This window comes from Salvia hispanica, chromosome 6 (assembly GCF_029641045.1).
Source record: "Salvia hispanica isolate PSC_SH4W2 chromosome 6, Shi_PSC_v1, whole genome shotgun sequence".
In the NCBI taxonomy this organism is placed as follows: domain Eukaryota; kingdom Viridiplantae; phylum Streptophyta; class Magnoliopsida; order Lamiales; family Lamiaceae; genus Salvia; species Salvia hispanica.
In genome coordinates, this window is record NC_142697.1 from 20,016,385 (window position 1) to 20,037,720 (window position 21,336).

At 29.6% G+C, this 21,336-nt stretch overlaps 2 long non-coding RNA genes across 3 annotated transcripts; one reads left to right on the forward strand and one right to left on the reverse strand.

Moving 5' to 3' along the window:
• The first annotated feature begins 283 nt into the window (after nt 1-283).
• Nucleotides 284-2,447, forward strand: LOC148923330 (uncharacterized). Of its 2 annotated transcripts, none has more exons than XR_016132594.1 (3): nt 284-1,859; nt 1,973-2,044; nt 2,128-2,447. It is a non-coding gene; the product is annotated as an uncharacterized LOC148923330 (long non-coding RNA). The 2 variants fall into 2 exon arrangements; XR_016132593.1 differs by having other exon boundaries at nt 284-1,830.
• A 7,934-nt stretch (nt 2,448-10,381) lies between these two features.
• On the reverse strand, nt 10,382-12,792 carry LOC148923331 (uncharacterized). The gene is made up of 4 exons (XR_016132666.1): nt 12,567-12,792; nt 12,418-12,490; nt 11,245-11,307; nt 10,382-10,792 (listed from the first exon to the last, which is right to left on the reverse strand). It is a non-coding gene; the product is annotated as an uncharacterized LOC148923331 (long non-coding RNA).
• Nucleotides 12,793-21,336: the final 8,544 nt, after the last annotated feature.

The following is a 21,336-nucleotide window of genomic DNA, read 5'->3' on the forward strand; positions in this document are numbered from 1 at the left end:
GAGTATTATTTTCCATGTAATTTATTCAAGCATTAAAATAAATCCGAGGTTTATTTTCATCGTCTCGAAATTAATTAGCGACCATCATTTCAAACGAGCCCAAGATTTAAGTTGGTGACTAGTCAACTTAACTTATTCCTTAGCCCAACTTAAAACTAAAAGTAGCCCAACCATTTTAATTAGTTTGGCCCAAACTTATCTAAAAAGATTGGCCCAAATTCTATTCTCAAATATACTCCTTTACCACACTTGATAATCCCCAAATTTCACCTTCCAAAATGAAATCCCTAGACGGAAGAATAGAGAAGCAGCGGCACCTCTCTTCCTCACGCTTCCAAAATGAAATCCCTAGACGGAAGAATAGAGAAGCAGCGGCACCTCCCTTCCTCACGCCTCTCTCTTCTGTCACCCTCCTCCGGCGAATCCACGCTGGAGTGACCTCTTCTTTTTTTCCAATTTGAATTTCTCCAAAGCGAGAAGGGCACAGCGGCGTCTTCACCTCGCACCCGATGCTGCTCCGGTCGGCGCCTCCTCTGCGTCGCCGGCAGCGCACAGCGCCTCCTACCTCGTCTCCGACTGCTCGACGAATAGACCCACCGCCGCTCGTCTCCATTCGCCGCTGCCTCCTTCGCGAGGCAGCCACGACACTCGCCGGAGACTCACGTCTGCTGCCTCCGTCTCACGCCCTCCGTCGAGCGCTCTCATCCTCGGCGAGTCCAGCAGCACAGAGGAGGCATCGCCTCCTTCTGCCTCTCTCAGCCGTGGCCTGCAGACGCCTCGCAGAGTTTCCGGAGTCCCGCCGGAAGTGAGGAGGAGGCATCGCCTCTCTCTCTCTCCGTGCTACACAGCGGTGCAGCACTGCCATTGTCGCATTTCACAATTGACGCTGCCGAGGCAGCGCCGCTGTCATCCTCTTCTGCAGCGACAGTCACCTCAGCGAGCCGATGTCGCCGAGTTCTGCCTCCCCGTCGGCGCCCCGCCGCCGGACGTTTCGCTCCTTAAGCTAAGTCTATCTTTCTTTCTTTTTTTTATTTCTCTTGTTTAAGCTTTCTTGAGTTATCTTGGAGGTGTTTAAACTTGGTGTGGCTATAGAACTATGCTCTTGTTGTTCATGTGCCTTGGTGCTTAGGATTCTTTCATCCTTAAAATTGGATTCTAAGATAGATTAGCTACATTGGGTTGGAGTAGAGCTACTGAAAATTACTCTATGTCTTTCTACTTAAATTACATGATGATATGAGATGTTATTTGGGAGAGCGGTGGAGGTGTATTACCTCTTGAAGCAGTTGCTTGATTTTCGGCTTCTAAAACTTGGACTCTCTCACTTACTCCCTGATTCCTTGTTGAAATGTTGGGGAAAAAGATGAGCTTGCTTTAGCATCAAGTGTTTGTGATGAGAGGAGGAAAAATGTGTTACCTATGGGGAGTGGGAGTTGCTCTTGCTGCCACTGGTGTTGATACTCCAAGCTCTCAAATTTTTCTCTAACTTTGCTGAATATTTGTGGTGTATGGGGAGGGAGTCAGAGGGCAGTATAGAGTGGTTTATATAGGCGAAGTGTGTGTACTCGTGAGGCTTTAAATGGCTGTTGTATTACTTTGTTCTCTTCTTGCAGCCAAATCCTCCTTTTTAAGATCTTCACTAAGCTTTTAATTAATACATTCGTCTCTTTCTTGAAGCACAATTACTCCCTTCATAATATCACTTGTTTGGACATGTAGGGGTGTAGGTGGTTGCTTGATTCAGGCAGATTTGGTGCAGCTAGAGGGAGACGTTTTGGGTTAGCTACTTGACAAGGAGTTGGTTAAGGGTGAGTTGCCACTCCAAGAAAGGCAAGTCTCCAATTTGGCAGCATTGAAAAGTAAACCATATTTGTTTTATCTTAGTATGTCCCTCCTTTCATTTATTGCTTAGCACACAGGTTTGCAGCCTTTTACTCCTAAGTCTTTAATAACTGTTGTTTTCTCATTGCAGCTCTCGGTTGGTGCAATGGAAGTGTAGGTGTGTACCTGCCATTTTGGGATCATTTTGACCTCCTTTGATAAAGTAAGGATGTCTTTGTCCCTTGCTTGGTTTGATGTTGAAAAAGGTACCTTACAATATTTATTAGTTTTGTTTGTTCATTGCAGGTTTGATGGCAGATAAGGGAAAGGGTTTTGAATCTTGGTGATGTGGTCTTGGATCGAGACAAGGCAGTCGGGCTGGCTGCGTGGGCCATCGGGCTGCCCTTCAAGTCATTGGGCCGAAAGAATCTTGAGTTCGAGAAGAGAGGCCCAACATTTGTATATTTGCATTCTTAAATTCTTTCTCATCAACTTGTGTGTAATTTATTTTGTAACTAGAGAGTAGCTTGATATGTATTCGAATTTTCTAGATCAGCAAAGTAACCTCATATTCTTTCTTGACATTTATTGTATTTAATACATATATACGAAATATGTTATAGTCCGATCGACACTCTTCAATTTAGCAAACAAGCAAAGTCATTGGCTAATATTTCTGATATGAAAGTAATTAGAAGAAACAAACGTTTCTCTGGTTCGACATTAAACGTTAAGAAAAGGTTAATAAAAGAGCGGGTATTACATATGCACAATCAAAATTTTAATTAGCTGTAATGATCGCGTAATAAAAATTTTAAGTAGCAATAATCTAATTAGCTGTAACGACAACTATTTTAATCAAATGAAATCAATAATAGAGCCCTCAAAGTGTTTTCTTAAAATTAAAAAGAAATTATTAGGCCGAAATAAATGTTGTTAAATTATTGCAAATCTTGACTTTGACTCTATCAATGCCTCTACTTTCGCCCCACACCAGAAATTCCGCCTACATGCGATACTAAATGCTGCATCATTCATATAAATCTTTTAAATAAGAATAACATATCTCTATCTTCACTTCAAATGCAGTCTCAAATGCTCAATATGTGACCCTGCGAAATATGGAATTAAGTAAGTAAATCTGACAAAATAAATCTTAATTTCTAAATTAAATACAAAAAACATTATACTGTAGAACATTAAACATAGTACATCCAACTTCTTATTATTTATTGATTGGCGGAATAGGAAGTTAAGAAATTCTCTCTCCCATCGACAAAGATGTGAGAATTGGTATTTATAGAGGATTGCAGAGTGATTTTGGCTCCATTTCTCACATTTGAGTTCAAATCTCATCACTATTTCAAATTTATCCAACTTTCAAAATGACAAAATTTGCATAATTTGATTGCAACACGTATTTTAACATGTATTAACTCATTAACTACTGGTTTATTTCCATTTCCTAATATTTTAAAATTCTGCATTGATTTACTCAATGTTCTATACTTCTATATACTAACTCACGTGGTATTATCCAAGTTTCACCATAAATCATTGGTACATAGTATATAACCATGTATATATAAGTATGTACTATACAAATTTCAGAAGCATAGGGCCTTTTCAAAAGCTGACCTGCATTTGCGCACCTTTTTGGAGTATATCATTGACTTAAGTCACTCCAACCTCCAATCTATGGACTACTTTGTTTCAAGTTTTAGAGTAGTAATATACCCTCAAAACAATGACTAAAAAAATTTCATCAATCTTTGTGCCGAAAATAGCCAGCTTAAAAATTGTTGATTAATACCTCATATAAAAAGATTTTCTAAAATAGCCAACTTAAAAATTGTTGATTAACGGTATATAATTTTTTTAACAATGTTTCCTTCATATTTTAAACAAATACAATATCCTAAACTATGCCATGGTATTCAAAGATAAAATATTGTAAATAGTAAAGGTTGCCTATAAACTGAAAATAAACTCAATTTTTTTTAGCAAATTGATTAATTTATTTGCATCGTCAAAAAGCATTTTTTACATTAGTAACACTTTCACGTTGTTTATGCTTATTATTTAATCGACAATGTTATTTTATTTAATGGAGTAATTTATAGTTTATCTCGTCTCATAACATTCTCAAATGTTAAAGTAATCTAAATTAGAATTTTTAGATTACTTTATTACACAAATATTTATTTATTACTCCATGGAATAAATATGTTTACCGTAATACCATTTGATTAATAGTTGAAGCAATAAATTCAGCGTTTTAACTACTGGGCCAATATAATTTGTAGCAGCTTGTGTCAGAAAGTTTTTTTAGTGGCTATATTTAGTGGGAGAAAGCTAGCTTTTGAGCCTAGAACACATTTTTTATGTAGAATGGCAGTGGAGAATCCTCTACATGCACAATGAATGCTACATATATGTTCCATAGTGTATACAATATGGTCTACTTACATTTCATGAAGTTTGGCGGTAAAAATGGGCCCACAAAAACTGTGGCTTTATATATCTATAGATTTGTTATTATGTTGAACTAGTAAATCCCCATGACGACATTCCGTGCCAAATCTTTTGTATACAACGTCCAAATATGTATTCATAATTTGGTACTAAATTATTCGAAACAAAGGGAGTACAATATTTGAGAATACAATATTTATGAATAGATATTTTCTTATAATTCAATAAGAAAAACAAAATCCCTCTACAAATACAACATTCACTCTTTATAATAATGACAAATATTTATTTCTAAGAAAATTAATATAAACCTTAAATTATTCACAATCTTCAGTACTCTAAAACAAAATATATACAGAAATACTAAAAATAAATCATACCAACAATGTCAATAGAAAAACACGCGATATTCATATGATTTTGTACAATAATTTATATTTATACATACTGTACTTCATATTAATACTACCAGTTATAATGTTAAAAATACAAAATCATATTATTATATAATTTGCAAACAATCCCCAACTGAATAAAAAATTAACTTATATATTTGTACATTAATATGTACTATACATACAAACATCTCAGTAATCCATAATAAATATAAAATTGATTAAAACTTAAAACACCTGTCAAACAATAATAATCACAACATAACATCTAAATTGAAACACACTTAGCAATAATAAAATATTATACAATCATGAGAAACATAGAAAATCCAACAATTAAACTGAAGATATAATCAATGTACAATAAATACGTACTCCATAAAGTTTATTATTACTTGAAAACGGAAAAATAATGATTGCAATATATCAATAAAACAAAAGAATAACTACACTACATTTGACAAAACAAAACCTGCTCTGAATCAAACAATAAATTTATTGCAACCAAACAAAAATTTATATACAACATCTCCAAATGTAGAACAAAATTTATTTTGGCTTTCAACTTAAACAAACATATACTCCATGAGTAATTAAAAACTAAAACATGAAATAACAACGTTAGTTTTTTTAACAATACCTGGCATATATAGCTAAAATAAATATATATCAAATGATTTTTCTTGGAAGTGACATAGTTTGAGCATACTTCGTGCAAAATAAAAACTTGAAATGGATTGGGTAATTGGATAATTGGATAACCAAAAATACTACTCCTATAATATGTCTGCAGAATAGTACTATTGTTAAACCTCAATCGAAGTGGCATGGTTTGAACCTCAATCAAACATACAATTACAAATATTTATTTCTTATGGAAAAAAAACTTATATATATTTACTTAAAAATGACTAATACCAATAACAATACTTCCAAAAAAAACTATAAAAACAAACAATGTAAACCTATACTCACAATATAACTTTTAAAGATATGTGAATCAGAAATAAATGCTCCTGATTTCTATCAATGGCCAATAGACAATTTCTGCAAAATTACAAATTACAGAGAATAGAATTATCATACTTTCACTATCAATTAATGAGGAGAATTATCAAATAGATTTTCACAAAAATAGTAGGTCATCAGCACCTAAACACAAAATAGTACGTCATCAGCATTTAAATACATAAATATAAACATCTCAACGTTCTATCATAAATTTAAATTTAATGAAAACTTTAATAAATTATCAAGCAACAATGAAACAACAATAAAAAAGCAATATCATAATTTATTAAAAATAAATTTTATTCAAAATTCACTCTACAATCAACCCTGAAATACAAATTAGTACAATTTAAACCTATACTATACTCACAGTTTAACTTTTAATTTATGTAAATCAACAATAAATGCACAACAAATCACTGAAAATGATTTATGTTTTGTATCGATTGCCAATTTCTGCAGAGATATATCTATCACACAGTAGAATTATCATTACCAATTTGCAATTTCCACACAAATAATACGGCATTAACAACCAAATATGAAAAAATGAATGTAAGAATCGTTTACTATACAAATTATATATTTAAACAATTTATTCTACATTAAACAATTTTAAATAAATTAAACAATTTATTCTAAATTAAACACGAAAAATACATATTATTACCTCCGTCCCCCAAAATTTGCTACACTTTGACCCGACACGGGTTTTAAGAAATGTAATGGAAAGTGAGTTGAAAAAGTTGGTGGGATGGGGGTCCTACTTTTAAAGTATTAGTTTTATAATAAAATGTGAGTAGGAATGAGTTAGTGGAATATGAGGTCCACTACCAAAAATGGTAGTACTATTTAAACATATAGATACAAACAATGTAAACCTATACTCACAATCTAACTTTTAATTTATGTCAATCAGCGATAAATGCACAACAAATCACTGCAAATGATTTCTGTTTTAAAAAATTGTAAATCATTTCAAAACAGATAATACGTCATAAACAACCAAATCACTCAATTAACATGTACATATAAATTAACACATACATACACACAACTCAATATTCTATGGTAAATTTGAATTTAATCAAAACTTTAATGGATTATCAATATACAATAAAACATTGATAAAAACGCAATAACAAAATTTACTAAAAATACAACCTCCAAAACATACAAATATGCCATTCACAATTCACTCCGTAATTATCTTAATTAAATGAGTAAACTTACAAAATCGAACAATTTAACCGTATACAAATATTAAAGTCAATAAATAATACTCTAAAACAATTTATTCTAAATTGAAAACAAAATATAGAGATTACAATTTACACATATAGATACAAACAATATAAACCTATACTCACAATCTAACTTTTAATTTATATCAATTGGCAATAAATGCACAACAAATCACTGCAAATTATTTCTGTTTTGTACCAATTGGCAATATCAAATTTCATTAGATTCTTGTTACACAGTAAAATAATCATTATCAATTTATAATTTACACAAAAATAATGCACCATCAGCAAGCTAATCACAACTTTAACCTATACATATAAATTAATAAATACATGCACGCATCTCAATATTCAGGTAAAAACAGATACCGAAGAAGTTGATATCGTGTACATCATACAAATTCCACAACGCTCAAAAGTTAAAATAACACATCTATATATTTATCTATAATTAATAAAATAACAAAACATACACGACCTTGAAAACAACAATCAATAAATTAATCAAGTTGAGTGGATGTTTATCTCTGAAAAATACATTTACCAAGACTATATGCTTAATTATTAGTATATCTATAAACCTAGAACCCTATTTATATCAATAATTAAACCTACAACCCTATTTATATCAATAATTAAAATTAAAAATGTAAATCTTACTGTATGTATATTATAATTCAACTAAATTTATAGTAATATTAATTAATTAATGATAAACCCTAGAAGATACATAAAATAACAAATTAAAACACGTGTAACACTATAATACTCCTATACAATAATCCAAGTTAGTATTATGCATCATGTTAAACTAAATATTATGCATCATGTTAAACTAAATACATAGTAGTGCGAAAAAATAAAGTAAATACTAACTCTTACAAAATTTATCACTTTTAGTATTAATACTAACTCTTGCATGTACTCATAAACAAAATGATCTCCGTACTTATATTCAGACACACATAGAATATTTACAATTTATATTTCACCATATCCCGAAAATCTCAATAATCTACATCGCTAAATAAAATAACAAAACAACAAATTTTTTTTTTCTCACATACCGTGTTAATTTTACATACATACCTGAAATATTGATGGTTTCGCACAATTTGTTAGTTACCAACTTGATAGATTTCTAGATTTTCTTAATTTCCGAGCTGAGTTTTCTACGCATTGATAAGTTCGACTAATATACAATATATTTATTCATTGGGAAATACAAACTTCTACTTAAGTGGTGTTCCTACACCGCAATATACTATTAACTTCTAATTGATTTTATACCACAGTAGAACCCATGATATTTAAAATAAAATTTAAACATATAGATACAAACAATGTAAACATATACTCACATTAAACCTATACTCACAATCTAACTCTTGCATGTACTCATAAACTAAATATTCCATTTCAGGTAGATGTTGCCTCCAAAATGAAAATGGTAGTTCCTTTAAAGAGAGAAAAACTAAAGAAAATTAATCAGCTAGAGCATAACGTCATTCTTTAAAAATTTTGCACAATTTTTAATTAAAAACCTGAAATAAATACACACTTTAAATATAAATCTAAATATGACCTACAGAGTATAAATATGACCAGAATTTTCAATTTTTTTTTATATAAATTTAAAATTAATAAGTCATACTATATTTTATCTACGTAAAAGTATATAGTAGTAATATAAACTACTATCACTAATTTCATACTCCTATATAATAATATAAAATTAATATATCAATACCATAACTATATCCATAGTAATAAAAATAATTTATTAATATAATATCATCAGTTTAAATTATATATTTTATCTATGTGTGGGTTGCTTTCCTTTAAGTCGAAACTCACAAAATCTAAAGCAAACCAGCCCACACATTCATTTTTACTCAGTCTTCTTAATATTACCTAAAACCAAATCTCAATTAGAGAACACACACATCTAGCAAAAAATCCATAGCATTAGGCAGCTGACAAAAAAAAAGCAAATCCCCAATTAACTGAAACACACACATCTATGGGCTGGTTTTGATTTAGACGTGTGTGTTTTTACCTCACACACACTATACATCAAAACTCACAAAATAAAAAATGTATCTTCATACTTCTTCGGTGCAACATCTACAATGTCAATAAAAATATAATCTTTCGAAAACACATTCATTATCAAATCTGATTTATAGTGCTAATAAATTTATTCTTTTTGTAATCACATGTCTAACTACGAAAAATAAGGAAAATATCCCCCAGATATGAATAATTTATTACGTATTCATTTATTTATAATTGTAATTTACTACTGATTTGTCAATGGAGAATACATATATATATATAAAATATGGAATGAAATTTTAAATATCTGAATCAGTCCATAAGGAACCCCCGAAAGGGCTGCAGTCCAATGAGCACACGAAAGTGACGATATTTATATCTGAATCGGTCCCTAAGGAACCCCCGAAAGTGACGATATTTATATTTAAATACAATATTAATTCTTTGAAATTACTTCAGAATACTTGTAAGAAACAAAAACAGTACAATTTCTAATGATACAATATTTATGGATACATATTTTCTTATATATTTATAAGAAAAAACAAAAATCCCTCTGCATTAACTAAAAGAGATTATATTCAAATAGTAGTACTAATCATTTTTGTAAAGTTAAATAGTACTACTAACTTTACAATATTACTTTGATAAATCATGATAAAATATGTAATTAACAAATATATATGAATAATTAACCAATATTAACCAATATTACTTTGATATCACAATATATAATAAACATTAGCAATACAAAAACAACTCACAATAAATTACAATAAAATATGTAATATAAACATTATTAGCAATAATAACACATCCAACATTCATATAATTTTATAAACAATGTAACTTCTAGCTATTCTAATTTTTATTTATCCATACTATAAATTATATTAATAACACCAGTAATAATATAAAAAATACTGAATCATATTATTGCATAATTTGCATACACAACCTACAACTATTTTTATGTTGAATAATAGAACTAATCTTTCCAATAAACCCTAAAATATTATTGGGAAAAAATATAAAACAACATGCGAATTAACAAATAAATTCGCCGAAACATAAAAAAAAAAAATCAAAGTATTAAATGCAAAATTATACTCAACATAGTTACACATTCATCTAATCATATTATTAATTAGTTACGTATTCATCTACTTAAAATATAAAATTATTTAATTCTTCAATTATAAATAAAAAATGAATACATATCCTGAGTACAAAATATTAAAACCCTACTCACCTACCATTCAATAAAGGCAACAACATTTCTACCAGTCAACCACAATTACTCCTGTAAATTTTCTCTCATATTTAAAACCATATCCATCTTCCATATTTCTCTCTGTAAAGATCAAAGATTCAATTTGCTAAAAAAATGGCTATGCAACTAAATGAAAGTGTCACGCCCGCATTTTCTAAGGATAGAAAACACGGTTGATCGCGACTAGGGGAGAATTAAAGAAGCGGGGAAGAAAGGGGGAAACACACACTTTTGACCAAAATGTTTTAAATAATTGAAATAACTTAGAAAACAACATAGTATCATTTCAACAAAGTACCAACTTCTAAAGAAATAAAGACTAGAAAGTAAACAATTTTGAAAAGAGTTAGACTCTCAATGCTAAAAGAATTTTAAAGAAAAGACACATTACGCAAGCGTTCAAGACACGGAAAATGCCAAGTATGAAGACACGACATATCCAACGATACTAAACAAGTTATAAATAATCCATGAATTCTGCTCAACATCCTCCACGCCCGTCGTCGCTCAATCTGCACATTAAGAAAAAAACAAATATGCAGGGCTGAGTACTTGATGCACTCAGTGGACACATGCCAAATCAGTTTGTCAAGCCATAACGAGTGATCTTGGGGGTTTTAGAAAGAACCCAAGTCACTAAAATATATTTCACAAGTTTGGTTGCAACCGTTTTCCATCCACATTCACCATCACCATATCTGAACATACATGACAAGGAACGTGGCCACGAACCAAGTCACTAGACCGGCCAACTCCAAAGAGATAGCACACGATCTACTGGGTGTACACTAGTCCGAGCAGGGTTTGCGGCCCTACTGGGACCCGAATTCGATTAAACATACATGGCATAGCCACTTCAGATAGGTTCATTCAAACACAAAACATGGCAAGACAAACAATTTTCACCTCCTTTCACATAAAAATAGTATTTTGGACATAGTCCTTATTTAAAACGAAAGCCCACCTCATAAGCTTAGCTCCTCCACAAACTTCCTGTCTCAACCTCAACAACGTGCACAATTTCACCCTTTTCGGAAAAACATAATATGCAAAATTAGATTTTGCAAGATAAATTTAACTTAAATCAATGCATGCATCCTACTTGTGTGTGTGTTCAAAACATCCTCTAACTTTTCGTCGAAATAATATAAAGTAATCATATTTTTTTCCGATTTAGCTAATCGCCAAGGAAACTGCCCAACACTATTTAATTAGACCCAAACTTAACCAATACTGAATCGGCCCAAATCAAATAATTAAGATAGCCCAACTAAAAGAAGTGGTCTAAATCATGATACTCACAAAAGAGAAGAAAAATAATTGTACTCCCAGTCACTACACCATACATGTATATATATATTTTCCAACCCAAAATACACATATATCAATCCCCACTTTAAAACTACTACTTAAAAGAATTTAAAATATATGCTCCCAACCCAATTCACGAATGTGTACAAAAAAGAAAACAAAAAAAAAAAGTAAACAAAAATTAAATAAATGTAGATGCATACTCCCAGCCGTCACTATCTGTTTCTCTCTTTCATCATTCTCAAAATGCCTCTGTAAAACTCACTCTCTCTCACTCTCCATTACTCTTCTAAACTTCACAAATTATCTCTCAAAATTTGGTGTCTCAAATTAGGAACTACAAATTCCCCAAACTAGAAGCACAAAGCTGACATCTTTCTCCCTCTCGGTCTCTCCTCACCGACGGTAAAACTCACCGCCGCAAGCTCGGTTCGGCAGCTACTGTCAAAACACTACCGCCTCAGCATACCGTCGCCGATCAGCGCTGCCGCCGCTATCACGGCCTCTCCGTCGCCGCCGAGCTCCATTCACAACTGGAAGTCACGATGTCTCCATCTCTTCTTAGTCCAGTTACGTTTTCCCCTTTCCCCTTTAATTCTCTATTTTTTTTCTTTTTATAAGATTCTAAATTTTCCTTCAAAAGGTTTAAGTTTATATAAATACTTCATAGGGCCAAATACTTCTACAGACAGATTCCAGATCGGAACTTTAGCAACATTGCATCATTCGACAAATTTCAGCAATTTCCTACTTAAACCCAAATTTGGCGGTGAACTAAAGTGAATGCATGAAAGTATATTATTGAATTGGGGAAGAAAGTGTATACCTTGATAGCAATGGAGAAAAATTTGGATTTGCAGGGAGGAATTGGATTCGCAACTGCTCGATTTTTCTCTAAACTGTGACAAGAAAATTGTGCTATGGATTTAATAATCCAGGGATGGTATACACAGAATTGAACTGAAACGAAATTACCTTTACGGAAGAGAGGAAAAACTGCACTGAGATTGTGAAATGGCGTTGATAAAAATGCAGTTGTGGGGAGAGATATATAATGTAGAGATTTGATTTTGTTTGTTGGAGAGATTTTAGGGAGTGGAGGTTTTGGTGAAGAGGAAAACGTGTAGAATAGAATTAGAAGAAGGATTTATTTTTGACTGGGTATTTGACTGTAGGAATTAAATAGGGATTTTGAATAAATGACTATATTAAAAGTATCCCAATTGAATTAGGATAAATGACATAGGAGAGAATATGAGAGAATAATAATAATAAACAAAAGTGATAAGGCCCAAAATATATAAGATTTTAGTATATTAATTAAATTGTGGTGTTTCATTATTTTAGTATTTTGGTGTTATTCCAAGTATATAGACGGACGCACAATTTTACACCGATGACTCTCACATCAAACTCATCGATTATTTTCACCACACAATTAATCAATGACCAAAACAAGCATCCACTATTTCCATTCCCAACTAATCAAAACAAAGACAGTATTTTAATCAAGGTCTATCACTCGCTCTTTCTCAAAATAAAACTCAACGTGAAAAGGTACCGAAAAGATGGGGTGTTACAGAAAGAAACCCACGAAAAAAGATTACAAAGTTTGGCACAGTGATTTCATCCGATCAACAATCACAAATGGTACGTATTGAAACTCATTTATTAAATTTAGTTTGTTTTTGTGGAATACGTTCCTTGTATCATCTAAATTCACAAAACTATAAAATTCATATTAATTAATACAACAGGTCGTTCAAGACATACTTCAAGCAGAATTTCAAGGTGAGTTAGGCCCAACATGCCAACTTGAAAACAGGCAAAAAATCTGGACAGTAGAAGTCAAACTACTTGCCGACGGATTAAAGTGCTTCGATGATGAATGGCAGAAATTTTAAACAGAAAAGCCGGAGATGTAGTGACTTTTCATCTGATTTCACCCAATTCTTTCCACGTGGATATATATGATGGTGTTACGCAATGTATAAAACGCCAAAACCACAATGAGGTAACGTAATAAAACTACACATTGCTTAGCCGGCACGGGGTTTTAGGAATTATTGGTTAAAGTGTTTAATTGGATAGAGAAAAGGCGGGTGTAAGTATTAAAGTAGAGAGATAAAGAAAGATGAATATTTTAATAGGAGTGAGAAAAAGTGGTTGAGTGTATTAATTGGAGAGAGAAAATTTCTAAAAAAGGAAATGTGTCATCTTAGTTGGGACAAACTAAAAAGGAAAACGTGTCATCTTAAGCGGGACAGAGGGAGTAGTATAGTACATAATTAATGCATTAATTCACTTCAATACACGATATTACATTGCTAGATAAATAAATAATACAATCTTGCAATATATCTTTGCAGTGATGACAAATGACAAATGGAGTGTTTTGAAGAATTGCTGATCAGGTAAGTGAATCTTAGAAACTATAATCTGTGGAACAAACAATATGTATTTTTAATTGATTATGTTTTAAATACTCTATCCGCAGTGACAATATTAAATATGGACTTTGTTAATTCACATCTATTTTGAATTATATTTATGATGCAATTATCGATTACATTATATTTATGAATATGTATATTAAATATGTACTCATCAATTAACATCAATTTTTGAATTATATTTATGATGCAATTTTCGAATACATTATATTTATTAATATGTATATCAAATATGTACTCATCAATTAACATCAATTTTGAATTATATTTACGCTTTATTACTATTATAGTGACAGTATCAAATACTATGTATATCTTCAATAAATAATAGCTGAAAAAATTGTGTAAATTCTTAACTCATGAAAATATATAACTTTTATCTCATAATACTACAAAAAGATTAACTTGCACATACATATGAATTAATATCTGTTTTGTATTATGCTTATGACACTATTACAGAAAACATGATATTCATTACAAATATTAACATATATTAAATTAAATTTTGATTAATTAAAAATTTATGATAGAATGTTGAGATTCATGTATGTATGTAATAATTTACATGTATAGATTAATATTGTATTTTACTTGCTCATATCGTACTATTTGTATGAACTGATTCATAGTAGTACTTGTTTAGATTTTATTACTCTAGAATTTATGATATAAAAATATTTAGATATATGTGTGTATGTAATTGTTAAATTTATATTCCAAGTAGATCTATCCTTTTATATTCACTACTACCAAAACATTATTGTTTTTTCATTTTTTTTAATAAGTAGTATTATGAAACAACATACCTTATTTCACTATTACGATATTACTCTCTTTTGTTAATTACTATATTTGTATAATTAAAAATAAATACGTTGTTGTATTTACACTATGAAAGCTACTAAAATAATAACTCCGGTAAAATATAGTATATAATTCAAAGTTACTATGGCCGACGTAAGACGAATCGACAAAACATTAATGACAAACACTTCTAATCAAACTAATCATTACATTACCACCGACTGACAATTCTGCTTTCATATTCAAAATGCTAAAATACAAAATATATCTCATAAGTACATCATCCGATTCAATATAACATATATTCAATATATCATAAAATGTGTTATTACAATAAATACTTGAGTATAAATGTATAACATCAATATAGAATATCATGAAATTTGTTATAACTTTTTATAAATACTTTACTATTAATATAAATTTGTTAATCAATGTCTAATTACATAAATGTTTATGTATAAAAAAAGTACTACAAAAGCAATATAGTCAATTATTAAATCTATAAATCTAAAAATTTTACTATTTAAATTTGTTATAACACCAATGACAAAACAAAAAAACTCTTGAAAACAACAACCAAATGATGAACCAAGTTGCTACCAAAATATTATTTGTTCAGCAAACAATGTCTTACTCTACATAACCAAACACTCCGAGATTTGATTATCCATCGTATAGTTGGATTGAAAGTGGACCAACATACAATGCTGAAAAGTTCATTACTAAAACACCACAACCAAGCAAATTATTACAAAATCAAATCAAATATCACAAGAAAAAAATAAAATGAAAACAACATATGAATATGAAGATGAACACTATAATGAGATAACACGGTAAGAGTTTCAATTATTTAACTAATTATTTTCCCTATATTACTTTATCTTTAACAACATATGTTTACATAAATTCAAAATTTTCTATAAACATATAAAACGTAACATTTGTTATTTAGAATATAACAGCAAACAAAATTTCATCTAAAACAGTAGTAATATTTATGCGAATGAAGACAAACTTTCCATAAAGTGTTCAATACTTCCAAATATGCAAAAATAATATTATAAAAAGTTTACTTTACAAACTATATATTCCATTTCATATACAAAAAATATTTCATATACAAACTATATACTCCATTTCATAACATTATGTATCAATGAATTGAGAGAAATTTTTGCTTGACAACAACATTGGAATTGATAGCAAAACAAAATTTCATCTAAAACAATAGTAATATTTATGCGAATGAAGACCAACTTTCCATAAAATATTCAATACTGCCAAATATGCAAAAATAATATTATAAAAAGTTTACTGTACAAACTATATATTCCATTTCATATACAAAAAATATTTCATATACAAACTATATACTCCATTTCATAACATTATGTATCAATGAATTGAGAAAATTTTTTGCTTGACAACAAAATTGGAATTGATAGTTTATTGCCTTACATAGTGAGTTACATTTATAATGCATTTCTCTGAAAAAATGATATGCGCCTATTCGGATGAAAATTAATTTCCACAAAGGATATTTTCTTTTTAATCACTGTTAAACATACTTCCTTACGAAATTAGTTAACAATGTACGTATATTTCATTTTTGTTAATAAAATTCCATCCCTAGATGAATTATCACCCCTACAAAACATAGCATATCAACTAACTTGTTACAGATTTTACACTAACAACGTATGAAGTAACTAAAACAATTGAAACATCCAGCAATGCAACAACAACAACAAAAAAGAATATATTATAGATTTATAATTAACTTGTTGCATAACCTATTTTTCTAATTATTTTGTACAACAAAAATTTCCGGAACAAAGAGAAATAATGACAAAACTAAAACAAAATATATTATAAACATTAGACATCAGATTTTAGTGACTGTAATTTATAACAATTTAAATCATAGCTTACAAACTATTGTACATACATATATATTATTTTAAAATCAATCATGACTCTGTCACCGATTGACATACTCTTTCAAACAAATAATAACAAAGTTCAAAATATATTTTCTTACATCATCTGTGCTAATACATGATACAATAATTCCAATTCCAATCTATATAAATACAAAGATACCAAGAGTATAAAAAAAATACGGTGTTATAATTCGATGTTTGGATTTACATCAATGGGAGGCAAGATTTTGTAAATCCATGTTTGGATTTACATCAACATGACGCTAGATTAATACTCCCCCCGCCTGCAAATAGGATTCCCAACACATTTCGGCACGCGTTTTAATAGGGAGTAAAAATCTTAATAATGCGAGATGTACTCCCACGCACTATTACATTAAACAACACCGCAATATTATGTGAGCTTGTCTACCAACTTCTACCTACAAAATCAATCCACTTTTCATCATCCTCATGAAACATACAAAATTTTTTAAAAAATACACACCACCTACATAATAAGGCTAAGACACCGCCTCCAACTCCACTTCCAAAACTAAAATGAAGACTAAATTAATTTTAAAAATACCTAAAATTTCCAATGCCGCACATTCCGAAAAGTGAATGCTTCTCATCTGAAATTTCATCCTTCTGATACCTAACAATACGTGCGTATCATCTCCATGACATTGAACCATAAAAACTTTGAAGAAAATAAAAAATATTGTTACTGTGAGTCGGTTCAATATTTATTACAATAATAAAAGAGAGACAACACTAAAGAAATTGTATTTTTTGGTGTCCTCACCACAAACGCATGGCTCATTAAATAAGCAACCTTCTCAAAAAATTTAACAATTTTTCATTTAATTTATGTATTCCAAAGAATGTGAGTCATCTCATTATTTAGGCTTTTGAAAAACCATGAACAAACCTGACAAGATTCCTCACCATAATTCAAACTGAAAAAGCTGAAAATATTCCTCAGCATATGAAATGCCATCATTATGAATGTGAAAATTTAATTTATAATTTTCTCCACAAAAGTTAGTTATTCATTAAAGATTATTATTATAAATATTTTTTTACTACATTAGAATTCAAGTAAGATATGATTACATCCAAATGGAATAATGTGCTTGGATGAAGGATGGAAACAATTCCACAACGATCACAAGTTAAACTATGCAGATTTCTTGACTTTTCATTTGATCGCAAGCAATCACTTCTTTGTGAGAATATTTGATGAATCAGGATGTGCTAAAGTATACCAACAATCACATATTGATAATCTAAAACGAACAACAAAAATAATAATAACAACTACTGTTCAAAATGATCAAGAAAACTATACAAATATCTTAAAAAATAATTATGTATTCTATTAACCAATAAACCATATACTTATTTTATAGACAAAAAATCTTCACAAATATTTAAGATATTTTACCACCAATAACACATAATAGATTACAAATTCCTATGTCATTTTGCAATACTCCTACAACATTAATTATAAATAGATAACAAAAACAATATTTACAAAACAATAAAGAAGATGACGGAACCATCACATCAACAAATAACACTATTGACATTCACATCCAATCCATCTGCATCTCACCATTTCAGAAAATCAGCTTTTTTCATATCTAAAATCAATTATTTCAAGAATCAACCAACAATTGATATTTGGTAGGCAAGAATAAACCTTTTTTTCATAACAATCAATGCATACAAAAATATACATATATAAAATAAAACAACTGCACCACATTGAAAACATAACAAAATATAAAACGAATCAACAAATATTAATGACAAATATTCGAATCATTATTAGACAACTACCAATTGACAATTTCAATTTTTACATCGAAACTACCAAAATTCAAAATATATATAATAGACCATAATGTTCAATATATTATGCAATCAATATATCATGGAATTTATACTACAATAAATACTGGAATTAAATGTCTAACATCAACATGATATCATGAAATGTTACATTAGTAAGAAATTATTCAAACAACACAACTAACTCAATAGAAAAAGGAAGAATACAGTATAAACTCCTCACTCAATAGATACATATAACAATAAAAAAATAATAACACAATTTGTTTAAAAATAGAACCTAAAATATATAAAAATCCACTATCAACAACTAAATCAATGCAAAAAGGAAGAATACACTATCAACAACTAAATCAAAATTTTGCATACACTATCAACAACTAAATCAATAAATATATACAAACACACTATCAACAACCAACTCAATAGATACATACAAATAAACTATCAACAGTTCAACAACATACTAACACTATCTACTTAAAAACATGACTTCTGAATCTATTAAAACAAACAACAAAAATTAATACTCATAATCTAAATAACACAATTTATCCAATACTCACAATTAAAAAATTTAATTTATGTCAATCAGCAATAAATGCAATACCCATTACTGCAAATAATATCAGTTTTGTATTAATTGGCAATATCAACTTTTCTGCGCAAAGATAATTATTACAAATTTAACATATACATATATAAACTAATGTATACATACACACATATAAACATTCTATAATAAATTTTAAATTAAGCAAATCTTGAACAACATGTCAATCAACAATCAATGAATCCACCTCAAAAACAGTGATTTAGATAATCTATGCAAAATCTTGGCAATATCAACTTTCTGAGCAAAGATAATTATTACAAATTTAACCAATACATATAAACTAATGAATGCATATACACATCTAACATTCTATCATAAATTTTAAATTAAGCAAAATCTTGAAAAACACGTCAATCAACAACAAATGAAACCACCTTGAATTAATACTGCATTAAATAATCAAAATTATTGTATTATAAATCTTGACGAAGCAGTATAATCAATCAAAGAAGTACTGTAATAAATTATAAAAAATACTACTATATGCTAACCGTATGCATTAGTAAACCTTATGGATATAGATATACACCATGATATGATTACAACTATGAAAAGTAGGTACTACACCCTACACCCATGCAACACTAAACCCTAGAGTTTTGAATATATTAACAAACAAAAAATATAATTCGCACATGTCAATGTTCTCTGCATACCTACAAACTTGAATAACACGTCGATCAACGATAAATGGAACACCTCAACAACTAATTTAACAATTATTAAAATTAAATAAATGAACTTACAAAAACATACAACACACATGTAAACATATATCTGTAAAAATATTCAGTGGTACACCATAAAATATAACAAAAATTCGACATAAGTCAGTATTCAGAAATAAATTGATGACTAATTTCATTACATAAATAAGCTCAAAAAACCATACAGTATTGTGGGAATTAAACTTTAATGCATACAAATACATCTAACTAATTAACATTAAACGCTATGAAAACATCGACACGAAAACCTAATAACTACAACCAAAATAAATTTTTATAACATATGAATTATAAATATTAGTTAATGTATATTTTATGCATAAAATTAAATACAAAAAAATAATGTATAAAAATGTGCACAACATTAGCTAATTATGTGCTAGACCCTAGCCCTATGGATTACTAAACCCTTAGGGGAAGGATTTAACTTCGATCAATTAGTGAACACTATCATAAGGTTATAACTCATACCAATAAGGTACAACATAAAAAATTACAAAAATCCAACATAACTTATCATTCATAAATAACTTGATGACTAATTTCATTACATAAATAAGCTCAAAAAACCATACAGTTTTGTGGGAATTTAAATTTAATACATACAAATACCTCTAAATGATCAACATTAAACACTATAAAAACATCGACGCAAAAACATAATAACTACAATCAAAATAAAGTTTGATAACATTTGAATTATAAGTATTAGTTAATGTAGTATTTTATGCATAAAATTACATACAAAAAAATAATGTATAAAATTGTAAACAAAATTCGCTAATTAGGTGATAGACCCTAGCCCTATGGATTACTAAACCCTTAGGGGAAGGATTTAACTCCGATCAATTAGTGAACACTATCCTAAGATTATAACTCATACCAATGAGTAGATGCTACACACTACAATCAAAGACTACTAAACCCCAGAGTTTTGTGTGTATTAACAAACACAAATATGCATAAGAATTTCTATGTTACTCGAATATTATTATTTGAACATCCACTGATTATTCAACATTCCACATATTATACAAATACTTTATTACACAAAGACACAGATACTAATCACTCAATAATAAAATAAAATAATATGCATGACAAAAACAATGTTATTTTATTATCTGAACTTCAAATAATTATTTAACATTCCAAAAATTGTACAACTGTTACTCACTATTCCACTATCTATTTGCCCTATATACACAGGGTAACAACTTTACACAGTTAATCAACTGTCAAAGACATCTTCCAAACTCAAACTACGTTTTCGAAATGTTCAACCATCTCCATCTTCAACCATCTCCACCTTCACTCTTCAAACTGTCTCTCTATCAAAATCGTTCTCAG